Source organism: Schistocerca nitens, chromosome 4 (genome assembly GCF_023898315.1).
Source record: "Schistocerca nitens isolate TAMUIC-IGC-003100 chromosome 4, iqSchNite1.1, whole genome shotgun sequence".
Lineage (NCBI taxonomy): Eukaryota > Metazoa > Arthropoda > Insecta > Orthoptera > Acrididae > Schistocerca > Schistocerca nitens.
This window is the reverse complement of record NC_064617.1, coordinates 660855841-660877141: the sequence shown is the minus strand read 5'-3', so window position 1 is coordinate 660877141 and position 21301 is coordinate 660855841. Positions and strand designations below refer to the sequence as shown.

General features: G+C 50.2%; 22 non-coding genes across 22 annotated transcripts; all 22 read left to right on the top strand.

Annotated features, from left to right (window-relative positions):
• The first annotated feature begins 437 nt into the window (after window positions 1–437).
• Window positions 438–519, top strand: Trnas-cga (transfer RNA serine (anticodon CGA)). Its single transcript has one exon. It is a non-coding gene; the product is annotated as a tRNA-Ser (tRNA).
• Window positions 520–1209: 690 nt separating this feature from the next.
• On the top strand, window positions 1210–1291 carry Trnas-uga (transfer RNA serine (anticodon UGA)). Its single transcript has one exon. It is a non-coding gene; the product is annotated as a tRNA-Ser (tRNA).
• Window positions 1292–1887: 596 nt separating this feature from the next.
• Window positions 1888–1960, top strand: Trnaf-gaa (transfer RNA phenylalanine (anticodon GAA)). The gene has a single exon. It is a non-coding gene; the product is annotated as a tRNA-Phe (tRNA).
• Window positions 1961–2699: 739 nt separating this feature from the next.
• Trnas-cga (transfer RNA serine (anticodon CGA)) lies at window positions 2700–2781 on the top strand. The gene has a single exon. It is a non-coding gene; the product is annotated as a tRNA-Ser (tRNA).
• A 690-nt stretch (window positions 2782–3471) lies between these two features.
• Trnas-uga (transfer RNA serine (anticodon UGA)) lies at window positions 3472–3553 on the top strand. Its single transcript has one exon. It is a non-coding gene; the product is annotated as a tRNA-Ser (tRNA).
• Window positions 3554–4149: 596 nt separating this feature from the next.
• Window positions 4150–4222, top strand: Trnaf-gaa (transfer RNA phenylalanine (anticodon GAA)). Its single transcript has one exon. It is a non-coding gene; the product is annotated as a tRNA-Phe (tRNA).
• A 739-nt stretch (window positions 4223–4961) lies between these two features.
• Trnas-cga (transfer RNA serine (anticodon CGA)) lies at window positions 4962–5043 on the top strand. Its single transcript has one exon. It is a non-coding gene; the product is annotated as a tRNA-Ser (tRNA).
• A 690-nt stretch (window positions 5044–5733) lies between these two features.
• Trnas-uga (transfer RNA serine (anticodon UGA)) lies at window positions 5734–5815 on the top strand. Its single transcript has one exon. It is a non-coding gene; the product is annotated as a tRNA-Ser (tRNA).
• A 596-nt stretch (window positions 5816–6411) lies between these two features.
• Trnaf-gaa (transfer RNA phenylalanine (anticodon GAA)) lies at window positions 6412–6484 on the top strand. Its single transcript has one exon. It is a non-coding gene; the product is annotated as a tRNA-Phe (tRNA).
• A 739-nt stretch (window positions 6485–7223) lies between these two features.
• Trnas-cga (transfer RNA serine (anticodon CGA)) lies at window positions 7224–7305 on the top strand. Its single transcript has one exon. It is a non-coding gene; the product is annotated as a tRNA-Ser (tRNA).
• A 690-nt stretch (window positions 7306–7995) lies between these two features.
• On the top strand, window positions 7996–8077 carry Trnas-uga (transfer RNA serine (anticodon UGA)). The gene has a single exon. It is a non-coding gene; the product is annotated as a tRNA-Ser (tRNA).
• Window positions 8078–8673: 596 nt separating this feature from the next.
• Trnaf-gaa (transfer RNA phenylalanine (anticodon GAA)) lies at window positions 8674–8746 on the top strand. The gene has a single exon. It is a non-coding gene; the product is annotated as a tRNA-Phe (tRNA).
• Window positions 8747–9485: 739 nt separating this feature from the next.
• On the top strand, window positions 9486–9567 carry Trnas-cga (transfer RNA serine (anticodon CGA)). Its single transcript has one exon. It is a non-coding gene; the product is annotated as a tRNA-Ser (tRNA).
• Window positions 9568–10257: 690 nt separating this feature from the next.
• Window positions 10258–10339, top strand: Trnas-uga (transfer RNA serine (anticodon UGA)). The gene has a single exon. It is a non-coding gene; the product is annotated as a tRNA-Ser (tRNA).
• A 596-nt stretch (window positions 10340–10935) lies between these two features.
• On the top strand, window positions 10936–11008 carry Trnaf-gaa (transfer RNA phenylalanine (anticodon GAA)). The gene has a single exon. It is a non-coding gene; the product is annotated as a tRNA-Phe (tRNA).
• A 739-nt stretch (window positions 11009–11747) lies between these two features.
• Window positions 11748–11829, top strand: Trnas-cga (transfer RNA serine (anticodon CGA)). The gene has a single exon. It is a non-coding gene; the product is annotated as a tRNA-Ser (tRNA).
• A 690-nt stretch (window positions 11830–12519) lies between these two features.
• Window positions 12520–12601, top strand: Trnas-uga (transfer RNA serine (anticodon UGA)). The gene has a single exon. It is a non-coding gene; the product is annotated as a tRNA-Ser (tRNA).
• A 596-nt stretch (window positions 12602–13197) lies between these two features.
• Trnaf-gaa (transfer RNA phenylalanine (anticodon GAA)) lies at window positions 13198–13270 on the top strand. Its single transcript has one exon. It is a non-coding gene; the product is annotated as a tRNA-Phe (tRNA).
• A 739-nt stretch (window positions 13271–14009) lies between these two features.
• Window positions 14010–14091, top strand: Trnas-cga (transfer RNA serine (anticodon CGA)). The gene has a single exon. It is a non-coding gene; the product is annotated as a tRNA-Ser (tRNA).
• Window positions 14092–14781: 690 nt separating this feature from the next.
• On the top strand, window positions 14782–14863 carry Trnas-uga (transfer RNA serine (anticodon UGA)). The gene has a single exon. It is a non-coding gene; the product is annotated as a tRNA-Ser (tRNA).
• A 596-nt stretch (window positions 14864–15459) lies between these two features.
• Trnaf-gaa (transfer RNA phenylalanine (anticodon GAA)) lies at window positions 15460–15532 on the top strand. The gene has a single exon. It is a non-coding gene; the product is annotated as a tRNA-Phe (tRNA).
• Window positions 15533–16271: 739 nt separating this feature from the next.
• On the top strand, window positions 16272–16353 carry Trnas-cga (transfer RNA serine (anticodon CGA)). Its single transcript has one exon. It is a non-coding gene; the product is annotated as a tRNA-Ser (tRNA).
• Window positions 16354–21301: the final 4948 nt, after the last annotated feature.

Sequence of the window (21301 nt, the reverse complement as noted above, 5' to 3'; positions counted from 1 at the left end):
ACTAAACACGTAAATTCTCTGCTCCAACGTATGAGCCGTAACGACTGCTGTAATTTGTTGTTGCATCGTGTGTCAGCAGTCTTCGATAGTGTGTTACGAGCTTAGCGCGATAAGTCTGTAGACAGCATTCAGGCGACGTTTTATTAGTAACTGCTCCATGCAGCGATTGCACAACAGTAAAGGACATGAGTGAATGTATCGTGGGGGGTTTCGCAGCCTCGTGCGAGCCCGGACAGCTCAGTCGGTGGAGCATAGGGCTTTTTAACCTAAGGGTCCAGGGTTCAAGTCCCTGTGTCGGCGGAAATTTTAATACTTTGGTAGCGATTCGTCTGGTAGCGGTGGAAACGCTACGGAAAATAATGCAGCTACGCCGTCTTCTGACACCACAGTGCTTGAAACGTTAGCAGTTGCATGTGTCGGCAGAACCCGCGCTAGCGGCAGTCGTGGCCGAGTGGTTAAGGCGTCTGACTCGAAATCAGATTCTCTCTGGGAGCGTAGGTTCGAGTCCTACCGGCTGCGTGCGATTTTGTGTAAAGAGGAGCAAAAATTTTCGCACACACGTGACATGCGTGGGCGAATGCGGGTGCAAACCAGTGACGCCATTCTCAACAAGACGAAAATTTCCGTTTAAGAATACTGAGTTTCGCGACGACCGCTTCTTACTGTGGTTATCGGTTGACCTCGCACTGACGCTGGGACTGCAGAAAGCCGTCGCTGAGATCGTGAGTACACAGATGTGCTTGAAAGTGTTGGACAGAGCGAACATTCATTTCTTTTTAAGAATCGCAATTCAATCATTCGAGTGCGGCAAAAGCAGTGGTGCAGCGTTTCTTTTCTTATGATCTCGCAGCTGCTTGGAAGTATGTCCATCGTTTAAGACGACAGAAAAGTAGCGTCAGCGGTGCGTCAGTGGGAAGTCGGTGAAGTCGCCATTGGAGCCATAAGCCAGCAATTACGACATGCGAATCACTCGGACACCACGCAGCTGTACGATAATGCTCGTGCGTGGGCCCGCATAGCTCAGTCGGCAGAGCGGTAGGTTTTCAATCAAATGGTCCTGGGTTCAAGTCCCTGTCTGGGCGAAATTTATTACATTTTGGAAACGGCCAATGGAAACCTTACAGAAATGAGTGAGGCCACGCCGCTTTCTGCCATCAGATTGCTTCTAAAGATGGCAGTTTCCGTTGTCGGGAGACATTTCCGCCACCAGCAGTCGTGGCCGAGTGGTTAAGGCGTCTGACTTGAAATCAGATTCCCTCTGGGAGCGTAGGTTCAAGTCCTGCCGACTGCGAAAATTTTCTCGCTCTCACAAGATGAACGTTCAGTTGCGTCACTACTAAACACGTGGGTCACCAGCAATGTGCAGTGTTATTTGATCCATGGCGCAGCGTTACAGTCGCGCCCAGAAGCCGCAGCTCATCTCCCCGTCTCACAGCCGCCCACCAGGTGTTAGTACAAGTGTCGCCTCACTGGGCAGTGCAGACGTGTCCATTTTAGCTTGCAGACGATGACGTATAGCCATTCATGAGCTAACGCAAGTCGAATGTTTTACCGCGTGTATCTGCTAGGTACTGCCTCTTATACGGTGGAGAGGCTCACTCCTCCTTGTGTCTCGTTCGCTGCACACGAGTTGCCCCTGGCATCGATATAGCACGGGTTTTCTAGCGCCAGCGTGGCGTCACGTGAATTCAGCGAAGTCAATATTACACGAATCGAGTCGACATGTTTGCTTTTAACGATGATGGAAGCAGAAGAAATGTGTGTGGAACTTCGCTGCATCGGATGCTCGCCTTTCAGCGTCCCTGTGTCTTATCAGACGAAGGTGACTGTGAAAGTGGCAACGAGACAGAGTTCACGAACACATGCAAACTGCAAACCTCAGCGTCAGCCGAAATAGCTCAGTTGGGAGAGCGTTAGACTGAAGATCTAAAGGTCCCTGGTTCGATCCCGGGTTTCGGCACGTATTCATTTTGATGCGACGCCCATGGAATTGCTCTGCGTTTGCGATAATGCAACTACCGCTGACAACAAAAATGACTCTCTCCTGTAGCTGTTCTGGTTGCCTAGTGCATGCCATAAGAGGAACTCACTAGACAACTAACTCCCTTAGAAGCAAAAGAATCAAAAAAGTCCTACCGACTGCGTTTCCTTTTTCTGTCAGGTGGTGAAGAAGGTCTTCAACGGAACCGTGAAATGAGCGAAAACGTGGGAAACATTGCATTCGAAATTCTTGTGAATTTTCCAACTGGCCAGTGAGGGTCGACTAAACACGTAAATTCTCTGCTCCAACGTATGAGCCGTAACGACTGCTGTAATTTGTTGTTGCATCGTGTGTCAGCAGTCTTCGATAGTGTGTTACGAGCTTAGCGCGATAAGTCTGTAGACAGCATTCAGGCGACGTTTTATTAGTAACTGCTCCATGCAGCGATTGCACAACAGTAAAGGACATGAGTGAATGTATCGTGGGGGGTTTCGCAGCCTCGTGCGAGCCCGGACAGCTCAGTCGGTGGAGCATAGGGCTTTTTAACCTAAGGGTCCAGGGTTCAAGTCCCTGTGTCGGCGGAAATTTTAATACTTTGGTAGCGATTCGTCTGGTAGCGGTGGAAACGCTACGGAAAATAATGCAGCTACGCCGTCTTCTGACACCACAGTGCTTGAAACGTTAGCAGTTGCATGTGTCGGCAGAACCCGCGCTAGCGGCAGTCGTGGCCGAGTGGTTAAGGCGTCTGACTCGAAATCAGATTCTCTCTGGGAGCGTAGGTTCGAGTCCTACCGGCTGCGTGCGATTTTGTGTAAAGAGGAGCAAAAATTTTCGCACACACGTGACATGCGTGGGCGAATGCGGGTGCAAACCAGTGACGCCATTCTCAACAAGACGAAAATTTCCGTTTAAGAATACTGAGTTTCGCGACGACCGCTTCTTACTGTGGTTATCGGTTGACCTCGCACTGACGCTGGGACTGCAGAAAGCCGTCGCTGAGATCGTGAGTACACAGATGTGCTTGAAAGTGTTGGACAGAGCGAACATTCATTTCTTTTTAAGAATCGCAATTCAATCATTCGAGTGCGGCAAAAGCAGTGGTGCAGCGTTTCTTTTCTTATGATCTCGCAGCTGCTTGGAAGTATGTCCATCGTTTAAGACGACAGAAAAGTAGCGTCAGCGGTGCGTCAGTGGGAAGTCGGTGAAGTCGCCATTGGAGCCATAAGCCAGCAATTACGACATGCGAATCACTCGGACACCACGCAGCTGTACGATAATGCTCGTGCGTGGGCCCGCATAGCTCAGTCGGCAGAGCGGTAGGTTTTCAATCAAATGGTCCTGGGTTCAAGTCCCTGTCTGGGCGAAAATTATTACATTTTGGAAACGGCCAATGGAAACCTTACAGAAATGAGTGAGGCCACGCCGCTTTCTGCCATCAGATTGCTTCTAAAGATGGCAGTTTCCGTTGTCGGGAGACATTTCCGCCACCAGCAGTCGTGGCCGAGTGGTTAAGGCGTCTGACTTGAAATCAGATTCCCTCTGGGAGCGTAGGTTCAAGTCCTGCCGACTGCGAAAATTTTCTCGCTCTCACAAGATGAACGTTCAGTTGCGTCACTACTAAACACGTGGGTCACCAGCAATGTGCAGTGTTATTTGATCCATGGCGCAGCGTTACAGTCGCGCCCAGAAGCCGCAGCTCATCTCCCCGTCTCACAGCCGCCCACCAGGTGTTAGTACAAGTGTCGCCTCACTGGGCAGTGCAGACGTGTCCATTTTAGCTTGCAGACGATGACGTATAGCCATTCATGAGCTAACGCAAGTCGAATGTTTTACCGCGTGTATCTGCTAGGTACTGCCTCTTATACGGTGGAGAGGCTCACTCCTCCTTGTGTCTCGTTCGCTGCACACGAGTTGCCCCTGGCATCGATATAGCACGGGTTTTCTAGCGCCAGCGTGGCGTCACGTGAATTCAGCGAAGTCAATATTACACGAATCGAGTCGACATGTTTGCTTTTAACGATGATGGAAGCAGAAGAAATGTGTGTGGAACTTCGCTGCATCGGATGCTCGCCTTTCAGCGTCCCTGTGTCTTATCAGACGAAGGTGACTGTGAAAGTGGCAACGAGACAGAGTTCACGAACACATGCAAACTGCAAACCTCAGCGTCAGCCGAAATAGCTCAGTTGGGAGAGCGTTAGACTGAAGATCTAAAGGTCCCTGGTTCGATCCCGGGTTTCGGCACGTATTCATTTTGATGCGACGCCCATGGAATTGCTCTGCGTTTGCGATAATGCAACTACCGCTGACAACAAAAATGACTCTCTCCTGTAGCTGTTCTGGTTGCCTAGTGCATGCCATAAGAGGAACTCACTAGACAACTAACTCCCTTAGAAGCAAAAGAATCAAAAAAGTCCTACCGACTGCGTTTCCTTTTTCTGTCAGGTGGTGAAGAAGGTCTTCAACGGAACCGTGAAATGAGCGAAAACGTGGGAAACATTGCATTCGAAATTCTTGTGAATTTTCCAACTGGCCAGTGAGGGTCGACTAAACACGTAAATTCTCTGCTCCAACGTATGAGCCGTAACGACTGCTGTAATTTGTTGTTGCATCGTGTGTCAGCAGTCTTCGATAGTGTGTTACGAGCTTAGCGCGATAAGTCTGTAGACAGCATTCAGGCGACGTTTTATTAGTAACTGCTCCATGCAGCGATTGCACAACAGTAAAGGACATGAGTGAATGTATCGTGGGGGGTTTCGCAGCCTCGTGCGAGCCCGGACAGCTCAGTCGGTGGAGCATAGGGCTTTTTAACCTAAGGGTCCAGGGTTCAAGTCCCTGTGTCGGCGGAAATTTTAATACTTTGGTAGCGATTCGTCTGGTAGCGGTGGAAACGCTACGGAAAATAATGCAGCTACGCCGTCTTCTGACACCACAGTGCTTGAAACGTTAGCAGTTGCATGTGTCGGCAGAACCCGCGCTAGCGGCAGTCGTGGCCGAGTGGTTAAGGCGTCTGACTCGAAATCAGATTCTCTCTGGGAGCGTAGGTTCGAGTCCTACCGGCTGCGTGCGATTTTGTGTAAAGAGGAGCAAAAATTTTCGCACACACGTGACATGCGTGGGCGAATGCGGGTGCAAACCAGTGACGCCATTCTCAACAAGACGAAAATTTCCGTTTAAGAATACTGAGTTTCGCGACGACCGCTTCTTACTGTGGTTATCGGTTGACCTCGCACTGACGCTGGGACTGCAGAAAGCCGTCGCTGAGATCGTGAGTACACAGATGTGCTTGAAAGTGTTGGACAGAGCGAACATTCATTTCTTTTTAAGAATCGCAATTCAATCATTCGAGTGCGGCAAAAGCAGTGGTGCAGCGTTTCTTTTCTTATGATCTCGCAGCTGCTTGGAAGTATGTCCATCGTTTAAGACGACAGAAAAGTAGCGTCAGCGGTGCGTCAGTGGGAAGTCGGTGAAGTCGCCATTGGAGCCATAAGCCAGCAATTACGACATGCGAATCACTCGGACACCACGCAGCTGTACGATAATGCTCGTGCGTGGGCCCGCATAGCTCAGTCGGCAGAGCGGTAGGTTTTCAATCAAATGGTCCTGGGTTCAAGTCCCTGTCTGGGCGAAAATTATTACATTTTGGAAACGGCCAATGGAAACCTTACAGAAATGAGTGAGGCCACGCCGCTTTCTGCCATCAGATTGCTTCTAAAGATGGCAGTTTCCGTTGTCGGGAGACATTTCCGCCACCAGCAGTCGTGGCCGAGTGGTTAAGGCGTCTGACTTGAAATCAGATTCCCTCTGGGAGCGTAGGTTCGAGTCCTGCCGACTGCGAAAATTTTCTCGCTCTCACAAGATGAACGTTCAGTTGCGTCACTACTAAACACGTGGGTCACCAGCAATGTGCAGTGTTATTTGATCCATGGCGCAGCGTTACAGTCGCGCCCAGAAGCCGCAGCTCATCTCCCCGTCTCACAGCCGCCCACCAGGTGTTAGTACAAGTGTCGCCTCACTGGGCAGTGCAGACGTGTCCATTTTAGCTTGCAGACGATGACGTATAGCCATTCATGAGCTAACGCAAGTCGAATGTTTTACCGCGTGTATCTGCTAGGTACTGCCTCTTATACGGTGGAGAGGCTCACTCCTCCTTGTGTCTCGTTCGCTGCACACGAGTTGCCCCTGGCATCGATATAGCACGGGTTTTCTAGCGCCAGCGTGGCGTCACGTGAATTCAGCGAAGTCAATATTACACGAATCGAGTCGACATGTTTGCTTTTAACGATGATGGAAGCAGAAGAAATGTGTGTGGAACTTCGCTGCATCGGATGCTCGCCTTTCAGCGTCCCTGTGTCTTATCAGACGAAGGTGACTGTGAAAGTGGCAACGAGACAGAGTTCACGAACACATGCAAACTGCAAACCTCAGCGTCAGCCGAAATAGCTCAGTTGGGAGAGCGTTAGACTGAAGATCTAAAGGTCCCTGGTTCGATCCCGGGTTTCGGCACGTATTCATTTTGATGCGACGCCCATGGAATTGCTCTGCGTTTGCGATAATGCAACTACCGCTGACAACAAAAATGACTCTCTCCTGTAGCTGTTCTGGTTGCCTAGTGCATGCCATAAGAGGAACTCACTAGACAACTAACTCCCTTAGAAGCAAAAGAATCAAAAAAGTCCTACCGACTGCGTTTCCTTTTTCTGTCAGGTGGTGAAGAAGGTCTTCAACGGAACCGTGAAATGAGCGAAAACGTGGGAAACATTGCATTCGAAATTCTTGTGAATTTTCCAACTGGCCAGTGAGGGTCGACTAAACACGTAAATTCTCTGCTCCAACGTATGAGCCGTAACGACTGCTGTAATTTGTTGTTGCATCGTGTGTCAGCAGTCTTCGATAGTGTGTTACGAGCTTAGCGCGATAAGTCTGTAGACAGCATTCAGGCGACGTTTTATTAGTAACTGCTCCATGCAGCGATTGCACAACAGTAAAGGACATGAGTGAATGTATCGTGGGGGGTTTCGCAGCCTCGTGCGAGCCCGGACAGCTCAGTCGGTGGAGCATAGGGCTTTTTAACCTAAGGGTCCAGGGTTCAAGTCCCTGTGTCGGCGGAAATTTTAATACTTTGGTAGCGATTCGTCTGGTAGCGGTGGAAACGCTACGGAAAATAATGCAGCTACGCCGTCTTCTGACACCACAGTGCTTGAAACGTTAGCAGTTGCATGTGTCGGCAGAACCCGCGCTAGCGGCAGTCGTGGCCGAGTGGTTAAGGCGTCTGACTCGAAATCAGATTCTCTCTGGGAGCGTAGGTTCGAGTCCTACCGGCTGCGTGCGATTTTGTGTAAAGAGGAGCAAAAATTTTCGCACACACGTGACATGCGTGGGCGAATGCGGGTGCAAACCAGTGACGCCATTCTCAACAAGACGAAAATTTCCGTTTAAGAATACTGAGTTTCGCGACGACCGCTTCTTACTGTGGTTATCGGTTGACCTCGCACTGACGCTGGGACTGCAGAAAGCCGTCGCTGAGATCGTGAGTACACAGATGTGCTTGAAAGTGTTGGACAGAGCGAACATTCATTTCTTTTTAAGAATCGCAATTCAATCATTCGAGTGCGGCAAAAGCAGTGGTGCAGCGTTTCTTTTCTTATGATCTCGCAGCTGCTTGGAAGTATGTCCATCGTTTAAGACGACAGAAAAGTAGCGTCAGCGGTGCGTCAGTGGGAAGTCGGTGAAGTCGCCATTGGAGCCATAAGCCAGCAATTACGACATGCGAATCACTCGGACACCACGCAGCTGTACGATAATGCTCGTGCGTGGGCCCGCATAGCTCAGTCGGCAGAGCGGTAGGTTTTCAATCAAATGGTCCTGGGTTCAAGTCCCTGTCTGGGCGAAAATTATTACATTTTGGAAACGGCCAATGGAAACCTTACAGAAATGAGTGAGGCCACGCCGCTTTCTGCCATCAGATTGCTTCTAAAGATGGCAGTTTCCGTTGTCGGGAGACATTTCCGCCACCAGCAGTCGTGGCCGAGTGGTTAAGGCGTCTGACTTGAAATCAGATTCCCTCTGGGAGCGTAGGTTCGAGTCCTGCCGACTGCGAAAATTTTCTCGCTCTCACAAGATGAACGTTCAGTTGCGTCACTACTAAACACGTGGGTCACCAGCAATGTGCAGTGTTATTTGATCCATGGCGCAGCGTTACAGTCGCGCCCAGAAGCCGCAGCTCATCTCCCCGTCTCACAGCCGCCCACCAGGTGTTAGTACAAGTGTCGCCTCACTGGGCAGTGCAGACGTGTCCATTTTAGCTTGCAGACGATGACGTATAGCCATTCATGAGCTAACGCAAGTCGAATGTTTTACCGCGTGTATCTGCTAGGTACTGCCTCTTATACGGTGGAGAGGCTCACTCCTCCTTGTGTCTCGTTCGCTGCACACGAGTTGCCCCTGGCATCGATATAGCACGGGTTTTCTAGCGCCAGCGTGGCGTCACGTGAATTCAGCGAAGTCAATATTACACGAATCGAGTCGACATGTTTGCTTTTAACGATGATGGAAGCAGAAGAAATGTGTGTGGAACTTCGCTGCATCGGATGCTCGCCTTTCAGCGTCCCTGTGTCTTATCAGACGAAGGTGACTGTGAAAGTGGCAACGAGACAGAGTTCACGAACACATGCAAACAGCAAACCTCAGCGTCAGCCGAAATAGCTCAGTTGGGAGAGCGTTAGACTGAAGATCTAAAGGTCCCTGGTTCGATCCCGGGTTTCGGCACGTATTCATTTTGATGCGACGCCCATGGAATTGCTCTGCGTTTGCGATAATGCAACTACCGCTGACAACAAAAATGACTCTCTCCTGTAGCTGTTCTGGTTGCCTAGTGCATGCCATAAGAGGAACTCACTAGACAACTAACTCCCTTAGAAGCAAAAGAATCAAAAAAGTCCTACCGACTGCGTTTCCTTTTTCTGTCAGGTGGTGAAGAAGGTCTTCAACGGAACCGTGAAATGAGCGAAAACGTGGGAAACATTGCATTCGAAATTCTTGTGAATTTTCCAACTGGCCAGTGAGGGTCGACTAAACACGTAAATTCTCTGCTCCAACGTATGAGCCGTAACGACTGCTGTAATTTGTTGTTGCATCGTGTGTCAGCAGTCTTCGATAGTGTGTTACGAGCTTAGCGCGATAAGTCTGTAGACAGCATTCAGGCGACGTTTTATTAGTAACTGCTCCATGCAGCGATTGCACAACAGTAAAGGACATGAGTGAATGTATCGTGGGGGGTTTCGCAGCCTCGTGCGAGCCCGGACAGCTCAGTCGGTGGAGCATAGGGCTTTTTAACCTAAGGGTCCAGGGTTCAAGTCCCTGTGTCGGCGGAAATTTTAATACTTTGGTAGCGATTCGTCTGGTAGCGGTGGAAACGCTACGGAAAATAATGCAGCTACGCCGTCTTCTGACACCACAGTGCTTGAAACGTTAGCAGTTGCATGTGTCGGCAGAACCCGCGCTAGCGGCAGTCGTGGCCGAGTGGTTAAGGCGTCTGACTCGAAATCAGATTCTCTCTGGGAGCGTAGGTTCGAGTCCTACCGGCTGCGTGCGATTTTGTGTAAAGAGGAGCAAAAATTTTCGCACACACGTGACATGCGTGGGCGAATGCGGGTGCAAACCAGTGACGCCATTCTCAACAAGACGAAAATTTCCGTTTAAGAATACTGAGTTTCGCGACGACCGCTTCTTACTGTGGTTATCGGTTGACCTCGCACTGACGCTGGGACTGCAGAAAGCCGTCGCTGAGATCGTGAGTACACAGATGTGCTTGAAAGTGTTGGACAGAGCGAACATTCATTTCTTTTTAAGAATCGCAATTCAATCATTCGAGTGCGGCAAAAGCAGTGGTGCAGCGTTTCTTTTCTTATGATCTCGCAGCTGCTTGGAAGTATGTCCATCGTTTAAGACGACAGAAAAGTAGCGTCAGCGGTGCGTCAGTGGGAAGTCGGTGAAGTCGCCATTGGAGCCATAAGCCAGCAATTACGACATGCGAATCACTCGGACACCACGCAGCTGTACGATAATGCTCGTGCGTGGGCCCGCATAGCTCAGTCGGCAGAGCGGTAGGTTTTCAATCAAATGGTCCTGGGTTCAAGTCCCTGTCTGGGCGAAAATTATTACATTTTGGAAACGGCCAATGGAAACCTTACAGAAATGAGTGAGGCCACGCCGCTTTCTGCCATCAGATTGCTTCTAAAGATGGCAGTTTCCGTTGTCGGGAGACATTTCCGCCACCAGCAGTCGTGGCCGAGTGGTTAAGGCGTCTGACTTGAAATCAGATTCCCTCTGAGAGCGTAGGTTCAAGTCCTGCCGACTGCGAAAATTTTCTCGCTCTCACAAGATGAACGTTCAGTTGCGTCACTACTAAACACGTGGGTCACCAGCAATGTGCAGTGTTATTTGATCCATGGCGCAGCGTTACAGTCGCGCCCAGAAGCCGCAGCTCATCTCCCCGTCTCACAGCCGCCCACCAGGTGTTAGTACAAGTGTCGCCTCACTGGGCAGTGCAGACGTGTCCATTTTAGCTTGCAGACGATGACGTATAGCCATTCATGAGCTAACGCAAGTCGAATGTTTTACCGCGTGTATCTGCTAGGTACTGCCTCTTATACGGTGGAGAGGCTCACTCCTCCTTGTGTCTCGTTCGCTGCACACGAGTTGCCCCTGGCATCGATATAGCACGGGTTTTCTAGCGCCAGCGTGGCGTCACGTGAATTCAGCGAAGTCAATATTACACGAATCGAGTCGACATGTTTGCTTTTAACGATGATGGAAGCAGAAGAAATGTGTGTGGAACTTCGCTGCATCGGATGCTCGCCTTTCAGCGTCCCTGTGTCTTATCAGACGAAGGTGACTGTGAAAGTGGCAACGAGACAGAGTTCACGAACACATGCAAACTGCAAACCTCAGCGTCAGCCGAAATAGCTCAGTTGGGAGAGCGTTAGACTGAAGATCTAAAGGTCCCTGGTTCGATCCCGGGTTTCGGCACGTATTCATTTTGATGCGACGCCCATGGAATTGCTCTGCGTTTGCGATAATGCAACTACCGCTGACAACAAAAATGACTCTCTCCTGTAGCTGTTCTGGTTGCCTAGTGCATGCCATAAGAGGAACTCACTAGACAACTAACTCCCTTAGAAGCAAAAGAATCAAAAAAGTCCTACCGACTGCGTTTCCTTTTTCTGTCAGGTGGTGAAGAAGGTCTTCAACGGAACCGTGAAATGAGCGAAAACGTGGGAAACATTGCATTCGAAATTCTTGTGAATTTTCCAACTGGCCAGTGAGGGTCGACTAAACACGTAAATTCTCTGCTCCAACGTATGAGCCGTAACGACTGCTGTAATTTGTTGTTGCATCGTGTGTCAGCAGTCTTCGATAGTGTGTTACGAGCTTAGCGCGATAAGTCTGTAGACAGCATTCAGGCGACGTTTTATTAGTAACTGCTCCATGCAGCGATTGCACAACAGTAAAGGACATGAGTGAATGTATCGTGGGGGGTTTCGCAGCCTCGTGCGAGCCCGGACAGCTCAGTCGGTGGAGCATAGGGCTTTTTAACCTAAGGGTCCAGGGTTCAAGTCCCTGTGTCGGCGGAAATTTTAATACTTTGGTAGCGATTCGTCTGGTAGCGGTGGAAACGCTACGGAAAATAATGCAGCTACGCCGTCTTCTGACACCACAGTGCTTGAAACGTTAGCAGTTGCATGTGTCGGCAGAACCCGCGCTAGCGGCAGTCGTGGCCGAGTGGTTAAGGCGTCTGACTCGAAATCAGATTCTCTCTGGGAGCGTAGGTTCGAGTCCTACCGGCTGCGTGCGATTTTGTGTAAAGAGGAGCAAAAATTTTCGCACACACGTGACATGCGTGGGCGAATGCGGGTGCAAACCAGTGACGCCATTCTCAACAAGACGAAAATTTCCGTTTAAGAATACTGAGTTTCGCGACGACCGCTTCTTACTGTGGTTATCGGTTGACCTCGCACTGACGCTGGGACTGCAGAAAGCCGTCGCTGAGATCGTGAGTACACAGATGTGCTTGAAAGTGTTGGACAGAGCGAACATTCATTTCTTTTTAAGAATCGCAATTCAATCATTCGAGTGCGGCAAAAGCAGTGGTGCAGCGTTTCTTTTCTTATGATCTCGCAGCTGCTTGGAAGTATGTCCATCGTTTAAGACGACAGAAAAGTAGCGTCAGCGGTGCGTCAGTGGGAAGTCGGTGAAGTCGCCATTGGAGCCATAAGCCAGCAATTACGACATGCGAATCACTCGGACACCACGCAGCTGTACGATAATGCTCGTGCGTGGGCCCGCATAGCTCAGTCGGCAGAGCGGTAGGTTTTCAATCAAATGGTCCTGGGTTCAAGTCCCTGTCTGGGCGAAAATTATTACATTTTGGAAACGGCCAATGGAAACCTTACAGAAATGAGTGAGGCCACGCCGCTTTCTGCCATCAGATTGCTTCTAAAGATGGCAGTTTCCGTTGTCGGGAGACATTTCCGCCACCAGCAGTCGTGGCCGAGTGGTTAAGGCGTCTGACTTGAAATCAGATTCCCTCTGGGAGCGTAGGTTCAAGTCCTGCCGACTGCGAAAATTTTCTCGCTCTCACAAGATGAACGTTCAGTTGCGTCACTACTAAACACGTGGGTCACCAGCAATGTGCAGTGTTATTTGATCCATGGCGCAGCGTTACAGTCGCGCCCAGAAGCCGCAGCTCATCTCCCCGTCTCACAGCCGCCCACCAGGTGTTAGTACAAGTGTCGCCTCACTGGGCAGTGCAGACGTGTCCATTTTAGCTTGCAGACGATGACGTATAGCCATTCATGAGCTAACGCAAGTCGAATGTTTTACCGCGTGTATCTGCTAGGTACTGCCTCTTATACGGTGGAGAGGCTCACTCCTCCTTGTGTCTCGTTCGCTGCACACGAGTTGCCCCTGGCATCGATATAGCACGGGTTTTCTAGCGCCAGCGTGGCGTCACGTGAATTCAGCGAAGTCAATATTACACGAATCGAGTCGACATGTTTGCTTTTAACGATGATGGAAGCAGAAGAAATGTGTGTGGAACTTCGCTGCATCGGATGCTCGCCTTTCAGCGTCCCTGTGTCTTATCAGACGAAGGTGACTGTGAAAGTGGCAACGAGACAGAGTTCACGAACACATGCAAACTGCAAACCTCAGCGTCAGCCGAAATAGCTCAGTTGGGAGAGCGTTAGACTGAAGATCTAAAGGTCCCTGGTTCGATCCCGGGTTTCGGCACGTATTCATTTTGATGCGACGCCCATGGAATTGCTCTGCGTTTGCGATAATGCAACTACCGCTGACAACAAAAATGACTCTCTCCTGTAGCTGTTCTGGTTGCCTAGTGCATGCCATAAGAGGAACTCACTAGACAACTAACTCCCTTAGAAGCAAAAGAATCAAAAAAGTCCTACCGACTGCGTTTCCTTTTTCTGTCAGGTGGTGAAGAAGGTCTTCAACGGAACCGTGAAATGAGCGAAAACGTGGGAAACATTGCATTCGAAATTCTTGTGAATTTTCCAACTGGCCAGTGAGGGTCGACTAAACACGTAAATTCTCTGCTCCAACGTATGAGCCGTAACGACTGCTGTAATTTGTTGTTGCATCGTGTGTCAGCAGTCTTCGATAGTGTGTTACGAGCTTAGCGCGATAAGTCTGTAGACAGCATTCAGGCGACGTTTTATTAGTAACTGCTCCATGCAGCGATTGCACAACAGTAAAGGACATGAGTGAATGTATCGTGGGGGGTTTCGCAGCCTCGTGCGAGCCCGGACAGCTCAGTCGGTGGAGCATAGGGCTTTTTAACCTAAGGGTCCAGGGTTCAAGTCCCTGTGTCGGCGGAAATTTTAATACTTTGGTAGCGATTCGTCTGGTAGCGGTGGAAACGCTACGGAAAATAATGCAGCTACGCCGTCTTCTGACACCACAGTGCTTGAAACGTTAGCAGTTGCATGTGTCGGCAGAACCCGCGCTAGCGGCAGTCGTGGCCGAGTGGTTAAGGCGTCTGACTCGAAATCAGATTCTCTCTGGGAGCGTAGGTTCGAGTCCTACCGGCTGCGTGCGATTTTGTGTAAAGAGGAGCAAAAATTTTCGCACACACGTGACATGCGTGGGCGAATGCGGGTGCAAACCAGTGACGCCATTCTCAACAAGACGAAAATTTCCGTTTAAGAATACTGAGTTTCGCGACGACCGCTTCTTACTGTGGTTATCGGTTGACCTCGCACTGACGCTGGGACTGCAGAAAGCCGTCGCTGAGATCGTGAGTACACAGATGTGCTTGAAAGTGTTGGACAGAGCGAACATTCATTTCTTTTTAAGAATCGCAATTCAATCATTCGAGTGCGGCAAAAGCAGTGGTGCAGCGTTTCTTTTCTTATGATCTCGCAGCTGCTTGGAAGTATGTCCATCGTTTAAGACGACAGAAAAGTAGCGTCAGCGGTGCGTCAGTGGGAAGTCGGTGAAGTCGCCATTGGAGCCATAAGCCAGCAATTACGACATGCGAATCACTCGGACACCACGCAGCTGTACGATAATGCTCGTGCGTGGGCCCGCATAGCTCAGTCGGCAGAGCGGTAGGTTTTCAATCAAATGGTCCTGGGTTCAAGTCCCTGTCTGGGCGAAAATTATTACATTTTGGAAACGGCCAATGGAAACCTTACAGAAATGAGTGAGGCCACGCCGCTTTCTGCCATCAGATTGCTTCTAAAGATGGCAGTTTCCGTTGTCGGGAGACATTTCCGCCACCAGCAGTCGTGGCCGAGTGGTTAAGGCGTCTGACTTGAAATCAGATTCCCTCTGGGAGCGTAGGTTCAAGTCCTGCCGACTGCGAAAATTTTCTCGCTCTCACAAGATGAACGTTCAGTTGCGTCACTACTAAACACGTGGGTCACCAGCAATGTGCAGTGTTATTTGATCCATGGCGCAGCGTTACAGTCGCGCCCAGAAGCCGCAGCTCATCTCCCCGTCTCACAGCCGCCCACCAGGTGTTAGTACAAGTGTCGCCTCACTGGGCAGTGCAGACGTGTCCATTTTAGCTTGCAGACGATGACGTATAGCCATTCATGAGCTAACGCAAGTCGAATGTTTTACCGCGTGTATCTGCTAGGTACTGCCTCTTATACGGTGGAGAGGCTCACTCCTCCTTGTGTCTCGTTCGCTGCACACGAGTTGCCCCTGGCATCGATATAGCACGGGTTTTCTAGCGCCAGCGTGGCGTCACGTGAATTCAGCGAAGTCAATATTACACGAATCGAGTCGACATGTTTGCTTTTAACGATGATGGAAGCAGAAGAAATGTGTGTGGAACTTCGCTGCATCGGATGCTCGCCTTTCAGCGTCCCTGTGTCTTATCAGACGAAGGTGACTGTGAAAGTGGCAACGAGACAGAGTTCACGAACACATGCAAACTGCAAACCTCAGCGTCAGCCGAAATAGCTCAGTTGGGAGAGCGTTAGACTGAAGATCTAAAGGTCCCTGGTTCGATCCCGGGTTTCGGCACGTATTCATTTTGATGCGACGCCCATGGAATTGCTCTGCGTTTGCGATAATGCAACTACCGCTGACAACAAAAATGACTCTCTCCTGTAGCTGTTCTGGTTGCCTAGTGCATGCCATAAGAGGAACTCACTAGACAACTAACTCCCTTAGAAGCAAAAGAATCAAAAAAGTCCTACCGACTGCGTTTCCTTTTTCTGTCAGGTGGTGAAGAAGGTCTTCAACGGAACCGTGAAATGAGCGAAAACGTGGGAAACATTGCATTCGAAATTCTTGTGAATTTTCCAACTGGCCAGTGAGGGTCGACTAAACACGTAAATTCTCTGCTCCAACGTATGAGCCGTAACGACTGCTGTAATTTGTTGTTGCATCGTGTGTCAGCAGTCTTCGATAGTGTGTTACGAGCTTAGCGCGATAAGTCTGTAGACAGCATTCAGGCGACGTTTTATTAGTAACTGCTCCATGCAGCGATTGCACAACAGTAAAGGACATGAGTGAATGTATCGTGGGGGGTTTCGCAGCCTCGTACGAGCCCGGACAGCTCAGTCGGTGGAGCATAGGGCTTTTTAACCTAAGGGTCCAGGGTTCAAGTCCCTGTGTCGGCGGAAATTTTAATACTTTGGTAGCGATTCGTCTGGTAGCGGTGGAAACGCTACGGAAAATAATGCAGCTACGCCGTCTTCTGACACCACAGTGCTTGAAACGTTAGCAGTTGCATGTGTCGGCAGAACCCGCGCTAGCGGCAGTCGTGGCCGAGTGGTTAAGGCGTCTGACTCGAAATCAGATTCTCTCTGGGAGCGTAGGTTCGAGTCCTACCGGCTGCGTGCGATTTTGTGTAAAGAGGAGCAAAAATTTTCGCACACACGTGACATGCGTGGGCGAATGCGGGTGCAAACCAGTGACGCCATTCTCAACAAGACGAAAATTTCCGTTTAAGAATACTGAGTTTCGCGACGACCGCTTCTTACTGTGGTTATCGGTTGACCTCGCACTGACGCTGGGACTGCAGAAAGCCGTCGCTGAGATCGTGAGTACACAGATGTGCTTGAAAGTGTTGGACAGAGCGAACATTCATTTCTTTTTAAGAATCGCAATTCAATCATTCGAGTGCGGCAAAAGCAGTGGTGCAGCGTTTCTTTTCTTATGATCTCGCAGCTGCTTGGAAGTATGTCCATCGTTTAAGACGACAGAAAAGTAGCGTCAGCGGTGCGTCAGTGGGAAGTCGGTGAAGTCGCCATTGGAGCCATAAGCCAGCAATTACGACATGCGAATCACTCGGACACCACGCAGCTGTACGATAATGCTCGTGCGTGGGCCCGCATAGCTCAGTCGGCAGAGCGGTAGGTTTTCAATCAAATGGTCCTGGGTTCAAGTCCCTGTCTGGGCGAAAATTATTACATTTTGGAAACGGCCAATGGAAACCTTACAGAAATGAGTGAGGCCACGCCGCTTTCTGCCATCAGATTGCTTCTAAAGATGGCAGTTTCCGTTGTCGGGAGACATTTCCGCCACCAGCAGTCGTGGCCGAGTGGTTGCGGCGAGCGGACGTGCCCGTCGCGAGCTCCACTAGCAGCTGTGTTTACATCGTTGGTCGCCGTGGTTTGCAGCGGCCTGGTGTCTTTACTCAGCGTGTTTCTTCTCTTTTTGTAAGTTGTAAAGGATTCATTGTGAAAAATGGTGACGTACAACCGGTGTAATACTATTCAGTTGTTGTTTGATCGCGAATTTCCGCGTCCCACGGCTTTTGAAATCCATCATTGGATCAGATCGGAATTGCAAATTGACCCAGCTTTGCTAGATGGTGTACATTTAGATTTTATTGTTAATTCGGTGTTCTTGAAAATTCTTGATAGTGAACTATGTGAGCGTTTGGTGGCCGTCAACGGCGGGGTTCGGAAATTTAAACATGCTGACGGAAATATTAGTGATGTTAAAGTGCTACATGCCGGTTATGGTATTCGTAACGTGAAAGTTTTCCATCTGCCATTTGAAGTGCCCTTAGATGAAATTCGCCGTGCATTAAGTTTATATGGGACTATCTTTGCTGTCACTAAAGATTATTGGTCGTCCGCGTATGTTTATCAATGTGATAACGGTGTACGTACAGTACGGATGGACTTAAAAAAACACATTCCGTCCTTTGTTATCATAGGCGGCCATAGGGCCTTCATTTCCTACACCGGCCAACCTCCAACGTGCTCTCTCTGCCATTCCACTGAACATATGCGGAATTCTTGTCCCCGACGGCGCCCTGTGCAGTTGCCCCTAGACAACTCAGGTAGTTACGCGGGTGCCCTCCTTAGAGGTTCTCCGCCACCGGCTGAGTCGCTAGATCGTGATCCGGTTGTAGTGGGTATGTCTGTTCTTTCTAGTGTACCTGTTGTTCCACGTACGCCTGTTGTTGACACTGTCCCTGACATTAGCACTGAATGTCGTCCGACCAACCGTTCTGCTCCGTTGCAGGAGACGACTTCCGCGGCTTCGCTTGTTGATGAACGTGTTCAGAGCGTTCCGGAATCAGGTGCTCTTACTGCCGCAGCTTGCGAGACCGAGCCTGCCTCCCCGGTTCTCCAGTGTCAAACGCCCTCCCCATGTGATGTTGCAACTTCAGTGTCTGTTGTGTCGGACATCCCTACTGGGGATTGCGCACCTACTGCCACTCCTGACAAGGTCGCGGACTCCAACCCATCCCCCAGTAACATTGCTGCTCCAGCGAATACCTTGCGCATTTCTCCACCTCACGCGGAGAATTTGGTTATGGATGTAGAACCGCACTCTGTGGCCTCAGTGGGGAACGTAAAAACTAAGTTGCGGGACACTGACTTTGCCTCGCAGCGAGAAAAACGCGTTCGCGAGCAAAGTCAGCAACTTAAGGGTATGCTAGGAAAGGGTACCGGCGGCCGGGAAATTTCGCCCCCGTCGAAAAAGATTAGTACTGATACGGCTTCTCGTAAACAGCGCAATTCGCAGACTCGCGCGTCAAGGAAAACCCCGTCGGGAGACACTACCGGCGGCAGTCTGTCGGACGGCGACACGACAACTCCTGCGCCGCTCTCCTGGGCGGACGATGTTGACATGTAACTGCCACGGTAGCCTGCTTTCCGTCTCCGGTGAGTCTGCGCCTTCTCGGTGACTCCCATTCCAACATTTATCTCTGTGCCCTACACCCATGCGTCCTATAGCTACATGGTTAAAATAGCCACCTTAAATATCACCTGTATTGCGGCTCCTCAGAAATTGCAAGTGTTGGCGAATTTTATCCAACATTGTCGGTACGATTTTATTTTTCTGCAGGAAGTGAGCGTTGTGTCCCTTGATGTTTTAACGGGGTATTCCGCCATTTTTAATGTCGACCCGGAAGCTAGGTGTGGTACCGCTATCTTATATAAGTCTGCAGAAGAGCCGACGCGAGTCAAACGACTACCGACCGGCAGAGGAATCTCGTGCGTTATCGGAGGACTGCAACTAGTTAACATTTACGCTCCGTCTGGCACCAGTTTAAAGAGGGCGAGAGCGAGATTTTTCATTGAAGATGTACCCACCTTGATTGGTAGCCCGACGCTGCCCGTCGTATTGGGGGGCGATTTTAATTGTGTGGTTGCGGACGCTGACCAGTTTCCCACGGCTCATAAGTGCGTCGACCTTGATCGTCTGATTGCAAGCTTCCAGTTAGCAGATGTGTGGCGTGTTCTCTATCCTCAACGGCAAGTCTTTACGTATTTCTATCGCAATGGGGCTAGTAGACTTGATAGGCTCTATGTGTCGACCTGCATAGCAGATCACCTAATTAGTGCCGACGTCGCCCCTGTCTGTTTTTCCGATCACTGCGCCTTCTTCTGCGACCTTCGCGCGCCGCAACTCCGCCAGTTCCGTCGATCTCGGGTGTGGAAGTTTAACGTGACCCATGTCCGTGCCCCCTCGTTGCGTCGACAGATTCACGATACGCTTTCTTCCTGCGGCGAAAAGCTGGCTAACTATGCCTCAGTTGTCGATTGGTGGGTTCACCTGGCCAAACCGTCTATCCGTACTGTTTTAAAGTGTTTTAGCGCCGAAGCTGCGCTGTGGAAACATAGAACCACTGAATATTATTATCAGATTTTAAAGGATGCCGTCTCTTTACCGGATATTGTAGACGAGCAATTTCTGATTCAGTTAAAAACTGTCAAAGCTCAAATTTTTAAATTGCAAGCCCAAGACTTTCAGGGCTCCTTACTTAGGAGTCGTTGTGTAGGGACCTTTGATGAGTCACCGACTATTCATCATATCGAAAGAGAGCGGAGACGGGGTGCTACTAAATTTATTCGGTCTCTTAGACTGGAGACTGGGGAGCGTCTAACCACAGAGAGGGACATACGTGCGCATATTTTTGCCCATTTTAATGCCGCGTTTCAACGTAGCGACCACGATAGGGCGGCCGCCCATGTACTCATGGGTGAAATGCGGAACCTGCTCACACGTGAGGACAATGACACCCTCCTTTCCGCCATCACGACGGAGGAGCTGAGCGATGCACTCAGATCGTCTGCTCGCAACAAGTCCCCAGGCCCTGACGGAATTCCTTTAGAATTCTACCTCGAGTTCTGGGATCTCTTAGAACCTATCCTCACAAAGGTCGCAAATGAATTGTTGAGTGGCCTTCCGTGTCCGGCAGAGTTTCTAGAGGGTATAGTCATTCTTCTCCCTAAGACCGCTGGGGCTGATACAGTTGAAAACTTTCGCCCGATCACGCTGTTAAACAGTGACTACAAGCTTTTCAGCAAATGCGTCGCAACCAGGCTGCACACTGTGATGCGAAAAATCATTAGCCCTTTCCAGATGTGCGCTGTGGCAGGGAGGGGTATCCTTGCCGCCGTGAGCACGTATAGGGACGTCGTGGCTCACACTGCTGCCACACGGACTCCAGGGGCGATTCTCTCGATTGATTTTAAGAAGGCTTTTGATCGGATTAACCACGATTACCTCTTTGCATTGTTAGGTCACATCGGCTTTCATATGAACTTTGTTTCCGCCCTTAAAAATGTCCTAACGAGAGCGTCTTCTCGCATTCTGATAAATGGCACCCTTTCGGCTCCCTTTGGGATTGCACGGTCTGTGCGGCAAGGGTGTCCCCTCTCTATGTCCCTCTTTGTTATCGCTCTTGACCCCCTCCTCCGCCGAATTGGGCGCACTGTCAGTGGGATCGATGTAGAGGGTGTACGGGCGTCGTGCGTTGCGTACGCCGACGATGTCGGCGTCTTTATACGACAAGAAAAGGACATCCCTTTAGTTAAACCTGTGTTCAGTCTTTTTGCCCAGGCTACAGGTGCGGAACTGAACCCGCATAAAACGGTGCTACTCCCAATAGGTGCCTGTCGCAACTATGCTGCCGATTCATGGTATACCATAGCTGCCTCCCACATGTTGCTCGGCATTCACTTCTTTGCTTGCCCCGTAAAGATGGCGGCTCATAACTGGCGCCGTATTTCGACAACTGTCAAGGGTCTCATGGTTCGTCACGCCACCCGGCACTTACATCTTCTACAGCGTGTCGAGTTGATCAACGTTCACATTCTGGCTAAAGCGTGGTATGTGGCTCAAGTACTCAACGTCCCACCTCCGTTGGCACGCACGATCAGCCAAGCAGCACACTGGCTGCTGTGGCGTGGTCATATTTTCAAGGTGAAGCTTGCCACATGTACCCAGCCTCCGTCTCGCGGAGGCCTGGGTCTCGTCGATGTCAGAAAGAAATGTTCTGCCCTGCTTGTCAACCGACTTGCCACCATTGTAGAGAAC